This window comes from Lissotriton helveticus, chromosome 8, assembly GCF_964261635.1.
Source record: "Lissotriton helveticus chromosome 8, aLisHel1.1, whole genome shotgun sequence".
Classification (NCBI taxonomy): domain Eukaryota; kingdom Metazoa; phylum Chordata; class Amphibia; order Caudata; family Salamandridae; genus Lissotriton; species Lissotriton helveticus.
The window spans coordinates 1,086,322,801-1,086,338,181 of NC_136069.1; positions in this window are offsets into that span (position 1 = coordinate 1,086,322,801).

Here is a 15,381-nt window from a genome sequence, read left to right on the forward strand (position 1 = left end):
TACTTTCGCTACGCTGGGGAGACCGGAACTTTTTAATGACCCAATTAATATCAGAAGGGAAGATATTGGATGGGTCAAGCAGGCGTTTTTGGAGAGGGCTTGTATGGCAAGAGAGGAGTCGGAACTGAGGAAACCCTCGGTAAGGGCGCACATAGTTTTAACGACCACTCCCTCCTTGGAACCGTACCTAAAAATTGTGACCAACCCACTCCATAGACTTCTATTGACAAAATTCAGGCTGAATTTAATTCATTATTCATTGGGAAGTTGTGTGGTCAAAACCTGAAGATGGACCACCCTGTGATTGTGATCAGTTCTCAGTACAAGATACCCTCCATTTTACATTTTTCTGTAGTTTCTACACTAAGGAGAGGGTAAAATATTTACTTCCTGTTTTAAGGGCCGCAGGCTTTATTCAAATAAAGCCAGCTCTAATTTTTCTCCAAATGTTGGCAGATACCCATACTATGTTTAGTGTTGCCTGTTATTTAACATCTGCATTTAGATCAAGGAAGAAAAGATTACCCAAGAAAGCCTTATTTTAATCTAAACCTGGTTTTAAATGGAGATTTTTAACAATAGTAATAATTTTTTACTTTTGTAACTTTTTGGAAAAAATGAAGTTAACATGCTGTAATTTAGTAACCAGATTAACTGATGTTTTAAATTGTATTTGTATGTTGTCCTTTTATGATTTTAATAAACATCGAATAAAGAGTATTTTGACTGACTGACACTAAATTAACCTGTGTTTAACCCTCTGGTAGCTTGACGCAAAAGTAGCCAGGCTTAAGTTAGAAACAATAATGAAGTGAAAACACAACACAAGAAAAATCCCACAACCAAATTAGAAAAATAGAGTAAATCTAAATAAATTATTTGAGACTAAAATGACAAAATCTCGATCAATAGTACGGAAGATATGACATTTTAAAGATATAGATAAAAGTAAAGCCAAAAGACCCACTGACGATATCTGGTCATGCTGGACAAAGTCACAAGTTCAGGCCTATCATGATGGGGTGCAGGCCAGGCACAAGACTAAATTTGGCCAGCTGAGGATTCTACCTTATGTCCTAAGTGTGTGGTCTGCGTAGTGATGGTTAACGAGGCTTCGAGTCATCCAAATTGGTTCTGGATAAGCTATGTGGTGAGGTTTTTTGGGGCTTTGCGTTGGTTCCGATGAGTTTTGCAGCACGCCTTTGTATCACACAGTGTTGGTTTTGATGAAGCTGGCAGCTTTGCAGTCAGACATTGAAGGGCTATGGCTCATTCAATTCTAATTTAGCGGGCAGCTGTGCGATGAGGCCTTGCAGGGCTACGCGTTGCTCAGCGTCGCTTCCTAAAAAGCTTGCAGTTGTGCAGCAAAGCTTTCCAGGGCTTGACATCACTTTGCACGGGATTTGGTGGAACTTTCAGTTAGGTCAGGAGGAGCTGTCTTTGATGTCAGCCAAGGGCCCAGGTCCTGAGGGAGGTTCCACTTGGTGATCAAGAACTCACTCAGCAGAGGCCAGCAGGGCTCAGGCAGGTCACTTTGCAGGTCTGTTGCAGGGATTCAGTTTGGAAACAGAATTGTGCCTTAGGAGATCAGGACGTCGGAATGTAGGGACTGAGTATCTCTACCACATCAGTATCTGCAGGCCCACATTTGACTACCTCACAATGCTTCACCCACACTCCTAACCTTTCAAGAGTAACAGATCATCAAATTTAATTCTCACTCATGCATGTCCACAATAAACAAAGAAAAGACATGCAGGAAGTTTACAGTATTTTTATTGAAACAATTGTAGTCAATTTTGGAGCAGATTGCTGCGATTGTAAACAGATACAACTAAGAAAAGTAACTAACATTACTAACAGGCTGTAAACAATAAACAACCAACCATGGCAACTAATATATCTTTATAAAGGATCACTGACAGAATATCGACAGTCACAATATCGAGTTGATAAAATATCGTGGTCAAAATATCGACTACAAAATATCGACTATCCTATCTTCAAACAGGTAAGTACAAAAATATTGACTCCAATATATCGAGTATAAAAAATATAGACTGTCAAAATATCGATTTTTTTAAATGTCTTAAAAGTAATTTAAAAGTAATATAATAATAAATAAAATTATTTTTAACTTATTTAAAATACTTAAATAAACGTATATTAAAATATAATTAATATAACTTTTAAAAAAATCATTTATTTTTAATACATATATATATATATATATATATATATATATATATATATATATATATATATATATATATATATATATATATATATATACATATTATTAACAAAACATATAAAATATTTTTACAGTAGGATAGCGTAGAGGTAAAAATTACTATTCTCACCCCAGAGAGTGCAACAGTAGGGAAAGCGTTGGATAGCGTAGGGATTAAAATTACTATTCCAACTCCAGAGAGTGCAACAGTAGGGAAAGAGTTGGATAGCGTATGGGTAAAAATTACTATTCCCACTCCAGAGAGTGCAACAGTAGGGCAAGCGTTGGATAGCGTAGGGGTTAAAGTTACTATTCCCACTCCAGAGATTGCAACAGTAGGGAAAGAGTTGGATAGCGTAGAGGTAAAAATTACTATTCCCACTCCAGCGAGTGCAACAGTAGGGAAAGCGTTGGATAGCGTAGGAGTAAAAATTACTATTCCCACTCCAGAGAGTGCAAGAGTATGGAAAGCGTTGGATAGCGTAGGGGTAAAAAATACTATTCCCACTCCAGAGAGTGCAACAGTAGGGAAAACATTGGATAGTGTAGGGGTAAAAATTACTATTCCCACTCCAGAGAGTGCAACAGTAGGGAAAGCGTAGGATAGCGTAGGGGTAAAAATCACTATTCCCACTCCAGAGAGTGCAACAGTAGGGAAAACGTTGGATAGCGTAGGGGTTAAAATTTCTATTCCAACTCCAGAGAGTGCAACAGTAGGGAAAGAGTTGGATAGCGTAAGGGGTAAAAATTACTATTCCCACTCCAGAGAGTGCAACAGTAGGGAAAGCGTTGGATAGCGTAAGAGGTAAAAACTTACTATTCCCACTCCAGAGAGTGCAACAGTAGGGAAAACGTTGGATAGTGTAGGGGTAAAAATTACTATTCCCACTCCAGAGAGTGCAACAGTAGGGAAAGCGTAGGATAGCGTAGGGGTAAAAATCACTATTCCCACTCCAGAGAGTGCAACAGTAGGGAAAACGTTAGATAGCGTAGGGGTTAACATTTCTACTCCAACTCCAGAGAGTGCAACAGTAGGGAAAGAGTTGGATAGCATAAGGGGTAAAAATTACTATTCCCACTCCAAAGAGTGCAACAGTAGGGAAAGCGTTGGATAGCGTAGAGGTTAAATTTACTATTCCCACTCCAGAGAGTGCAACAGTAGGGAAAGAGTTGGATAGCGTAGGGGTAAAAATTACTATTCCCACTCCAGCGAGTGCAACAGTAGGGAAAGTGTTGGATAGCGTAGGGGTAAAAATTACTATTCCCACTCCAGAGAGTGCAACAGTAGGGAAAGCGTTAGATAGCGTAGGGGTAAAAATTACTATTCCCACTCCAGAGAGTGCAACAGTAGGGAAAGCGTTGGATAGCGTAAGAGGTAAAAATTACTATTCCCACTCCAGAGAGTGCAACAGTAGGGAAAGAGTTGGATAGCGTAGGGGTTAAAATTACTATTCCCACTCCAGAGAGTGCAACAGTAGGGAAAGCGTAGGATAGCGTAGGGGTAAAAATCACTATTCCCACTCCAGAGAGTGCAACAGTAGGGAAAACGTTAGATAGCGTAGGGGTTAACATTTCTACTCCAACTCCAGAGAGTGCAACAGTAGGGAAAGAGTTGGATAGCATAAGGGGTAAAAATTACTATTCCCACTCCAGAGAGTGCAACAGTAGGGAAAGCGTTGGATAGCGTAGAGGTTAAATTTACTATTCCCACTCCAGAGAGTGCAACAGTAGGGAAAGAGTTGGATAGCGTAGGGGTAAAAATTACTATTCCCACTCCAGCGAGTGCAACAGTAGGGAAAGTGTTGGATAGCGTAGGGGTAAAAATTACTATTCCCACTCCAGAGAGTGCAACAGTAGGGAAAGCGTTAGATAGCGTAGGGGTAAAAATTACTATTCCCACTCCAGAGAGTGCAACAGTAGGGAAAGCGTTGGATAGCGTAGGGGTTAAAATTACTATTCCAACTCCAAAGAGTGCAACAGTAGGGAAAGAGTTGGATAGCGTAGGGGTTAAAATTACTATTCCAACTCCAGAGAGTGCAACAGTAGGGAAAGTGTTGGATAGTGTAGGGGTAAACATTACTATTCCAACTCCAGTGAGTGCAATAGTAGGGAAAGTAAATACTTCATATGTAGATATAAATAACATAAATAGTAATACCAATTACAAAATAATTAAAATATTTTACAATTGTATAAAATATATTAAATAATTATTTATAAATACAAATTAAAATTATTTATTTATAAAAATTACCTACTAATACTAATTAATTACCTATTAACAATAAATTAATTTACAATTTAAAAATTAATCAATTACATTTAATTACCAATTATATGTTAATTATTATTAAATTACTTCCCACCCTATTCCCCTATAAACCCACAACCCGCTACATAAAATAAATTACTAACATTAAAATATTTATCAATTAATAAAATATAATTAATTACCAATTATATTTTAATTAATTTACAATTAATAATTAATTAACAATTAATTCTAAATATATATCAATAAATAAATTAACATATTGAATTAATTATAATTAAATTACTTCCCACCCTATTCCCCTATAAACCCACAACCCGCTACAGAATTATATTACACACAAAAAATAAAAAATAATATTAACTTACCTTAAAATCGATACTTTTGTTGTCTATATTATGTCTAGTCGATATTATGTCCATTCTATATTTTTGATTCGATATTATGTCCATTCTATTTGATATTAATTTTTTATAGTCGATATTTTTGTTGTCTTATATTATGTCTAGTCGATTTTATGTCCATTCTATATTTTTTACTCGATATTCTGTCCAGTCGAAATAAAAAACTCGGTATTATGACGGCACACCCTTTACAAGCCTACCCTCACTAAGTGAACAAAAAGGATATATTAGCAAACTCTGTAATTAGCGCTGAACCCCATACCTGGAATGTGTGGTTAGGTGGTCAGTATCATAGGCTCATAAACTCAGTTTACGTTAGACTGCGCTGTCATTCCACGATTAGTCTCTATGCTGGAATTCTCCCCACTGCTCTCTAAGGGTCCGAGACACAGTTTATATGATAAGAACTATAATGTTATACAACTGCAGCTGTGCTACTGTGTTGTTTCTAAAAACGTTAGATGTTGCTGACCGGGCAAAAAAACAGTGCACAATGTTTTTCGACCTTGTACGAAATGGTCAGACTGAATCTTAAAAAAAGTCACTGAATAACAAATATTTTTGTGCAGCGTATTTCTAAAATATTATCATGTCACAAAAGCCAATGTATTGTGTGTGGCTGTGCAAACCAAAGTCAGCTTAAAGCTGATAATACGTGCAACCAAGGGAGAATAAAAGTAAGTCCAGAAAGGGAAATACTCCAGGTGCAGGCAGTTTCAGTGCAGCAGGTCAGCTGGAGCATGTTGTGTCGCTGTAGCTCCGAGCAGGAGGTCAATCAGCTGACCATTGGAGTTACTCAGTGAGCTTGGGATGAAGGAGGCAGGTCCAATCTTCGTTCTCAGATACCAGGGCAGACCTCAGGTAATGGGACAGTCCTCTGACAGCAGGGTCTTTCTTCTGTAGTATCCACAAGTCCAGTCGTGTACTGAGGAGTGCGTCTGGGAGTCCTAATTCTATAACTGCCGTCCGCTTTGAGGTATAAGAAAATTCTAAACATTCCCCACATCTGGTTTTTGATTTTCCTTCCTGACGCTGCCCTGGGGGTATGGGGTGAAAATAGACTAGTTATCACTTATTAAATGTAATAAGGTAACCCAAAGTTTGCCTGTATAAATAGTAGGCCTAGCAATATTGAAAAACAAATTGAAGATTTTGTTAATACAAGGGCATGTAAAACTTAAATGTACATGTCCAACTTTTTAGAAACAATGCACCCTGCCCTATGGGATGTCCAGAGTCTACCGAAAAGGTGACATATGTAATAAGAAGGAAAGTTTTGGCCTTGCAAAATGTTTATTTTGCCAGGTCAAAATGGCAGTTTAAAACTACATTCAGTCTGCAATAAGTGGGTGGCACAATAAGGGCTGAAGGCCCACTAGTAGCATTTAATGTACAAGCCCTGGGAACATGTATTACCCATTTACTACTGACTGATAAGTAAATTAAATGTTCCAGTTGCACGTACTCCAATTTTATAATGTTTAAGGCACTTTATTACTGGTTTGCAGTGGTAAAATACACAGAGTCTGATGGGCAAAAAAATGAACAAAGCAAAACAGGACAGATGAAGGCAAATTGTTTGGCCGGGACAAGGCAGAGAGGGCCAAGTCCAACACTATGGCAGAGCAGTGGTCTCCTAACTGATTAGGTTGCCAGAACTGGTTATTGCATATTAATGCCTGTATTTTACTTCTCTACGTGTCTGTGTGACTCTTTGACAAAGACTATCCTTCACCCACTTGCCATGACCTGTATGTTAACCTATTTCTCTCCACCCTTGCTAGACCTGGCATGTTTTGGCATGTTTCACCTGTCTTTTTACCTTCTGATCGCCTCTTTTTGATGGTATGCTGGACTTTGTTTTCGCTGGGTTAGTGTCTCTGTGCACTTTTTCACTGCTATTCATTGCTAAAGTGCAAGTATTCCTACTTAACACTGTGTTATGATTGGTTTTCCATGAATGAGCTATTTAATTTACTAGTACGCCCCCAGTACAGTGCACTGTGTGTCCAGGGTCTGTCAATCAAATGCTGTTTGTGGGCTTGTAGCACTGGTTGTGCCACCCACACAAGTATCCTTTCAAGGGTGTCTCAGGCCTGCCACTGCAGTGTCTGTGTGCAGTTTTTACTGCCATGTCGACCTGGCAAGTGCACCCACTTGCCAGGCCCTAACCATTCCTTCCGTACATGTTCAGCACTCCTCAGGTAGGCCCAAAGTACCCCAAGGCAGGGTGCAGTGTAGGTGAAAGTTAGGACATATGCTGGTGTATTTCTCGTGTCCTGATTATGAAATACAGTGTATTACGTTTTTCACTATTAAAAGGCTATCTGTCCCTCAAGCTATCATTGGATCTGCACTGTAACAGTTTACATGTGTAATTTCCAATCGGAACAAAATGGAGAAATGGAGTTTAGGTTCTCTGAACTCAGAATTTGATAATACATCTTTTAGTAAAGATGTTTTTTAAATTGTGTGTTTGAAAACGGCACTTTTTGAAAGTGGGAATTTTCTAACTTAACCATCCTGTGTGCCTCTGCCTGTTTATGTATTCAGCGTCTGGTTTTGGTGTGACTGGGTTGGGTATTTGCATTCAAACTAGAGAGTCACAAGGGTGATTGATGTGGATGTATGACGTTACGACGCATACCTTTACAACGCCTACTTTTACAACGCAATTTTTACAACGCAGGATCCATTACAACAAATGTCTTTACAACGCATGTTTTTACATCGCAGGTACCTTTACAACGCATGCCATTACAACGTAAGTATTGGTAAGTATATAATTTTTTTTAAATGTAATTAATTTAAATTAATATATTTTAATTTAATTTAATTTTAATTTTACTTTAAACATTTTTTATAAATATATATATATTTTTTATTAAATAATGTATGTGTTTTATAATAATGGGTGTAATAGTAGGGTAAGTGCTGGATAGTGTAGGGGTAAAAATGACTATTCTAACTCCAGGGGGTTGTAATAGTAGGGTAAGTGCTGGATAGTGTAGGGGTAAAAATTACTATTCTAACTCCAGGGGGGTGTGATAGTAGGGTGAGTGCTGGATAGTGTAGGGGTAAAAATTACTATTCTAACTCCAGTGGGGTGTAATAGTAGGGTAAGTGCTGGATAGTGTGGGGGTAAAAATTACTATTTTAACTCCAGGGGGGTGTAATAGTAGGGTAAGTGCTGGATAGTGTAGGGGTAAAAATTACTATTCTAACTCCAGTGGGGTGTAATAGTAGGGTAAGTGCTGGATAGTGTAGTGGTAAAAATTACTATTCTAACTCCAGGGGGGTGTAATAGTAGGGTAAGTGCTGGATAGTGTAGTGGTAAAAATTACTATTCTAACTCCAGGGGGGTGTAATAGTAGAATAAGTGCTGGATAGTGTAGTGGTAAAAATTACTATTCTAACTCCAGGGGGGTGTAATAGTAGGGTAAATGCTGGATAGTGTAGGGGTAAAAATTACTATTCTAACTCCAGGGAGGTGAAATAGTAGGGTAAGTGTTGGATAGTGTAGGGGTAAAAATATTAATTAATAATAGAATTACATAAAAAATATATATATTTTATTTTTAAATATAATAATTAATTAATATTTATTTATTTTTATAAAAATAATTAAATAAAATGTTTAATATATTTATATACTTACCAATACTTACGTTGTAATGGCATGCGTTGTAAAGGTATCTGCGATTTAAAAACATGCGTTGTAAAGACATTCGTTGTAATGGATCCTGCGTTGTAAAAGTTGCGTTGTAAAAGAAGTTCGTTGTAAAAGTTGCGTTGAAACGGTTGTATACCGATTGATGTGTGCCCTGACTTTCTGCAACTCATAGCCAGGCTGATTAGACCTTGAATCTTTGTTTTACTCGTTGTTGCTGCCGTTTTAAACCTACAGACCCAAGCCTCGCGGAACCCGCTTCGCGGGTCCCGCATCGCCCTGTGGATTGACGGTCTGGCTCCTGTGGTGCTTGAGGGGTGTGCGACAGGTAGCAGGGCTGCGAGCGTGGAACCGGGACTCGCTTTCCCAGGAGTCCCGGTTATTCCACTGGCCGAGTCACCTGGCCCGCTCTCCCTGACCGCCCCGCCCCACCTCCATCCATTTGAAAAGGCGAGGACACAGCTGCGTCGTGGGATACCTTGAATCTTTGTTTCACTCGTTGTTGCTGCCGTTTTAAACCTACAGACCCAAGCCTCGCGGAACCTGCTTCGCGGGTCGCGCATCGCCCTGTGGATTGACCGTCTGGCTCCTGTGGTGCTTGAGGGGTGTGCGACAGGTAGCAGGGCTGCGAGCGTGGAACCGGGACTCGCTTTCCCAGGAGTCCCGGTTATTCCACTGGCCGAGTCACCTGGCCCGCTCTCCCTGACCGCCCCGCCCCACCTCCATCCATTTGAAAAGGCGAGGACACAGCTGCGTCGTGGGATACCTTGAATCTTTGTTTCACTCGTTGTTGCTGCCGTTTTAAACCTACAGACCCAAGCCTCGCGGAACCTGCTTCGCGGGTCGCGCATCGCCCTGTGGATTGACCGTCTGGCTCCTGTGGTGCTTGAGGGGTGTGCGACAGGTAGCAGGGCTGCGAGCGTGGAACCGGGACTCGCTTTCCCAGGAGTCCCGGTTATTCCACTGGCCGAGTCACCTGGCCCGCTCTCTCTGACCGCCCCGCCCCACCTCCATCCATTTGAAAAGGCGAGGACACAGCTGCGTCGTGGGATACCTTGAATCTTTGTTTTACTCGTTGTTGCTGCCATTTTAAACCTACAGACCCAAGCCTCGCGGAACCCGCTTCGCGGGTCCCGCATCGCCCTGTGGATTGACCGTCTGGCTCCTGTGGTGCCTGAGGGGTGTGCGACAGGTAGCAGGGCTGCGAGCGTGGAACCGGGACTCGCTTTCCCAGGAGTCCCGGTTATTCCACTGGCCGAGTCACCTGGCCCGCTCTCCCTGACCGCCCCGCCCCACCTCCTTACAGCCCTCACCCTATATATACGAGAGAGCACCGCTGCGCGGGAGCGCGCGGGAGTGCCCCGGGCTAAGCCCGGGCAAAGGGCGGGCCATCTGTGGCCGTCTAGGGCCGGATACGGCCGGGCTGGGCCTACCATCTAACAGTGGAACTGGTGTAAGGAACAGGTAACTGATTAACGCGCCCGCCATTGTGAGTCCCCGGCTCATCTGCTATAACATGGCAACAGACAACTTGAACTCCTCGCTTCCAACTTCCGTTAGTATAAGTATACTGGGACCCTTGGATAAATATTTTGCACGTGCCAAAAGGGATATAGACAAAGAAATAGAGCTGGCAGAAAGGAGAGCAGAACGCCGCCTCTCTATAGAACTCTTAAAGCATAAACCTTGGGTACCCGTAAGAACTGAGGTAAAGGGACCACTTTCAAATAATAATGTTACATCTGTAGGAGAGTCAGATATGGATTTATTTAATATTAATGATATTCCCCTGATTTTTAAAGAAGGCCCCCTACAAATAAATGAAAAGGAGACTATAAACGTAAGTAACACGATACAGCCATCACTGGGTACTGAAGCTTTGATTGACTTAAACTCTCCCATTATTGTGGATCACGATTTGCCACTTGTCCCTTCTCACTCTTCCCCTCTACCTATTTGGTCGGTGGAGGAGGGCTCCCAAGGAGAGGCACGCTCACTTCAAACAGTTAAATTACTTGAAGGGAAATCACATAAAAAGAGAAGCCTCGAAGTGTGTCGCTCGCCACCAAGGAAAAAAAGGAGGAATACAACGGGGAGAAAAAAGTCTTCTAACATAAAAACATCATCGCTAGCAAAGAACTCTCCGGTTAAAGTCAACAAAGTTACTGTTAAAGAGGTAACAAGCAAACCCCAAGCGGATTCGAATAAGCCATTGGAAGGTCAGATGTATAGAGGGATAATCGAGGACATTGAACGTCTCCTCAGATCCTACATGTTTCCCCTTCTAGAAAGAGTTAAAAAGTTGGGAGAGACCATGGACCGCATTTTAGCGGAAAGGACACCAAATGAGGCCATAGGACAAAATAATTCTAAGGAAATCGAACAAGTAAAGGCGCAACTAATAGCGACCCAAAATAAGGCCCTCCCGGAAAAAGTTCCCGTGAATAGTAACATAAGTTCTAGTCTAGCGGACACACAAGTATTACATGAGGGAAAAACTAAGACTATGCCCACGAAGGTCTTCACAGCCACAGAGGCAAGTAGAAGAAATGTGTCACTAGATAAGCGGGTTAAAATAAAACATAAGGGTAATGTCGACCTCCCCCCAGAGTCAACGATTTACGTCATCATCTTGACTGGGGTCCCTAGGGTACAAACAGGTAGCATAGAGTCAGATTCCAGTCTAAAGAATAGGGTCATACACTGGCTAAGGACGAACAGACCATTGCCACCACACCTAAACGGGGACATAGTGTCTGTGAGAAGATGTGACTGGGTGGGTGTGAGACCAAAAGATATAGAAGGCGACGTAATTATCATAAACTTTAGGGATCACCGAGTTGTTACCCATATCTTAGACTGGTATGCAGGAAGAAAGGAGGGGAGTGTATCTACCCGCAATTTGACCTATTTTTATCCACAAACAATGATGAAGCCCCATGTACACTCTCTAAAAGAGGGGCACCCCAACTTCTATGCTTTCGGTAAACATAAACCATATCACACTTCAGTAAGACAAAGTTTTAATGCCCCCATATTCCCCCCATTTCCCCCCATTCGCCAATATTCTAATAGACATAACCTCCGTTCTGATTATAATCACTATCCCACCAACCCGAATCATTACTGGAATGTTCCACTACACAACCTCCTTGACCCATTCTCTGGTATAGATCTAATTGACTGACTTGATGACTCTACAAAGAACACAAGCAGGAAGCTAGGGAGGATAAAGGAGGCTCTGTCCAAGACACTTATAACTGGACAGACACCAGGTCGTAGGCTAAACACAAACCGAATTAATGAAGCAGGGAAGACTCAAAACAGTAAAGTTGAAAATCAGATTAGGGATGAGGAAAACACAAACATAATAGATGGGGTAACAAGGAGGGAGGTAAGGGGAAAATTGTCTTCGAATATAATAATTAAAGATATAAATACACCTAAAATAAATAATATAACCATAAAAGCATGCCAAATAAGCGTAGTAACTTGGAATGTGTTTGGGATTGCCAACAAGGTGTCAGAAACATCATGGGGAGAGCTTGTAAACGATATAGACATACTCTGTGTTCAGGAGACCTGGGCCTTAAAAGAAGTGCACATAGATGGCTTCAAGACATTTCATGTCCCCGCAGTACCTTCCAGTCACGGTAGGCATAAAGGGGGATTATGCGTCTATGTGTCTAACCGCCTAAATACTTCCACTAGCTCAGGTAGATCAATCTCACCTTATTTTCAAGTGGTTACCATTCATCTAAATTGTAGGAATGTGTTAATAGTGGTAAACTTCTATAACAACATTGAGAATGTCCTCTTTAGGGAAGAGTTACTGAAAATGTCAAAAGAAATGAGGGCGGTAAAACCCATACAAGGGAAGGACTTAATTTGGGTTTGGGTAGGGGACTTCAACGTAAATTTATGCACAGTGGAAAAATGCGGTTATCAAGAATATGGCGAGGGTGAGCAAGGGGATTGCAGCCACTTTCAACATCATATGAAAGGGGAAACTTTAAATAACATCATGGCCAAGTTTGATCTTGGGTTTGCAAATAGGCTATGTCACCCTAAGGTAAAGTTCACCCCTACTTTTTTGGCAAGGGGACTACATTCAATCATAGATTTTATTATCCTGCCCAATAGATATGGCAGTCGGGTGATGAACTTTGAGACCCTTGTCTCTGGTCTGAGTGACCACCTACCAATAAAAATTCTTCTCAGTATGATGGGAATAAATACCCCCTCATTAATCGAGACCTTGGCTTGGACGCAAAACTTAGCGGTTGCACGCCAAAACGGTATAGCCTTAAAGTGGAGAATGGTAGACCCTGAAAAAATTTCGCAAAAAATTGTGAAAGACGCACTCCCGTCATTACTCATATGCTTACAGGACAATCCTAGAAAAGGTGAGATCCTGGAGGCATTTAGTAATATCACTAGGAGCATACAGGGAGTGCTGACTAGGACGTGTTCCAGGAAGAATATTGTCAACAAGGGATGGTTCGACAACCAATGTAGCAAGACACACAAAGCCCTTAAAATGGCCTTAAAAGAAACAGTAAGGGACCATGCCACAATTACAATACTCAGGAAGGCATATAATTTAGCAAGAGTCCAAAGAAAAAAGGCCATCAAGGAAAAAGCATGGCGAGATCTAACGAATGCGGCGGAGAATGGTGATTCTAAGTTATTTTGGCAAGTAGTTAATTCACCATTCATTAATAATAAAGCGCCTGCCAAAATGGAAATTGCAATTGATGAGAATTCATGGGTTGAGTTTTTTTCAAAAGTATATTGTAATGCCCAGGAGGAGCCCCAAGCACAATGTAATTACTGCCCCATACCGCTAGAGTTTAACCTAGAGGAGGTCGTGACGGCCATAAAATCCACACAGAATAATAAAGCACCGGGGCCAGATGGGATCCCAAGTGATCTTTATAAATTGAATGTAGATCTGTGGGCTCCCGTCTGCTTACGTGTAATGGAGGCCTGTTGCGAAAAAGGCTTCGTTAAAACATGGGCAGAGCTAAATATCCCTATACATAAAAAAGGTGATAGGGATAGCCCATCAAATTACAGACCAATATCACTTTTAGATTCACTATCGAAACTTGCAGGTAGAGTGGTGTTGACTAAGTTGCAGGTTTGGGCAGAAGAAAAGAATATCCTTACGCCAGTACAATATGGATTCCGCCCAGGGTTGGGCACAGTAGAGCAAGTCTTGAATCTCGTCCTATTACAGGGGAAATACACTAGAGCAAAAAAGGGTTGTTTTTACGCAGTCTTCGTCGACCTGTCGTCGGCGTTTGACTGCGTGATACACAATAAATTATGGGAAACTTTAGAAGAGATGAAGGTAGACCCAGCTATTGTCCTCTTTTTGAGACAATTATATATGAAGGCTACTGCTAAAGTAAGGTATGGGCTGAGCGGGGAATGCACGAGGTCTTTCCGCATACAGAAGGGGGTGAGGCAAGGATGTGTGCTGGCCCCATTCCTGTTCTCATTATATACTAACAGTCTGGAGAGGGAATTGGGAGCCAGCAACATTGATTCCCCCAAGGTTGGGAATAGACAGATCTGCTCCCTTCTGTATGCGGACGACGCCGTGCTGATGGCAAGAACAAAAGTTGGTGCCCAAAAAGCTTTAAAAAGATATGTTGACTACATGGGGAGAGGGGCCTCATCCTTAATGCTAAAAAATCCTTCGTGATGGAATCAGGCAAAGATGGGGCAAGATGCAAGCAACTTAGCATGGCAGGCCTTCACTTACAAGCTACAAAAACTTTTCCATACCTAGGAGTTACAATCGAGGCAACAGGGGCGTGGGCCACTGAGGTGAAAAACCGATCCCTAGCATTTAAACGTTCGGCTGCGGCTGTAAAGCATTTTGCAAGTAAATTAGGGAAAAAACAACCGGAAATAATGCTTAGGATTTATGTGGCTAAGTGTAGAAGCATCGCCCTATATGGAGCGGGAATATGGGGATATCAGGATGTAACAGCTCTCCAAATAATCGAAAATGATTTTTTCCGATACCTTCTGTCCCTTCCAAAAAGTATCTCAGTTTACAATTGCCACATGGAACTAGGAATGGCACATTTGACAGACCTGATTAAAATACAGCCAATTCTACTATGGAGGAGAATTTGGGTGACACCAGAATTGGCTCTAAATCGAGAAGTAATTAATGATGTCATGGCCCTGGACAATGTGAAAAGCATCAAATGGCTTGAGTATGTGAGGAAAGTCTTTGTGGATATTGAAAGGCCTGAATGGTACCACAATCCTGAGATAATTGGGAAAACCCCCAAGAAATCTTTAAGAAACCTATGTATGGAGCACTTTAATAACTTAAGGTTTGCGACCGAAGTCAGTAAAAGAACTGTGATTGATCACCAATCGCTACTGGCTTCGTACAATATTCAACCATACCTGACCATCATGACCTTGGGGTTTGAACGCTTTGTTTTGTGTAGATTCAGGTTTAACATTTTTCACCATCTGGTCTCCTATCCGGATAAAAATGACTGGAATAGATCTCTGGCCCCCTGCCCATGTGATAATGTATCTGTTCAGTCTACCTTCCATCTTGTACTACTATGTAAATTGTACAAGAAAGAGCGCGCTAGATGGTTGAACCATTATTTGAGAAGGGGGGCATGGCGACAATGTAGGCTAGCTTACTTGAATCTCCAACAATTAGGAAATCCTCTATGTATTAAGACTATGGCAATGTTTTTAAAAAGTGTGTTAAAACAACGGAATTTACTATGTATCAAGGCCTCATCGATTGATTATT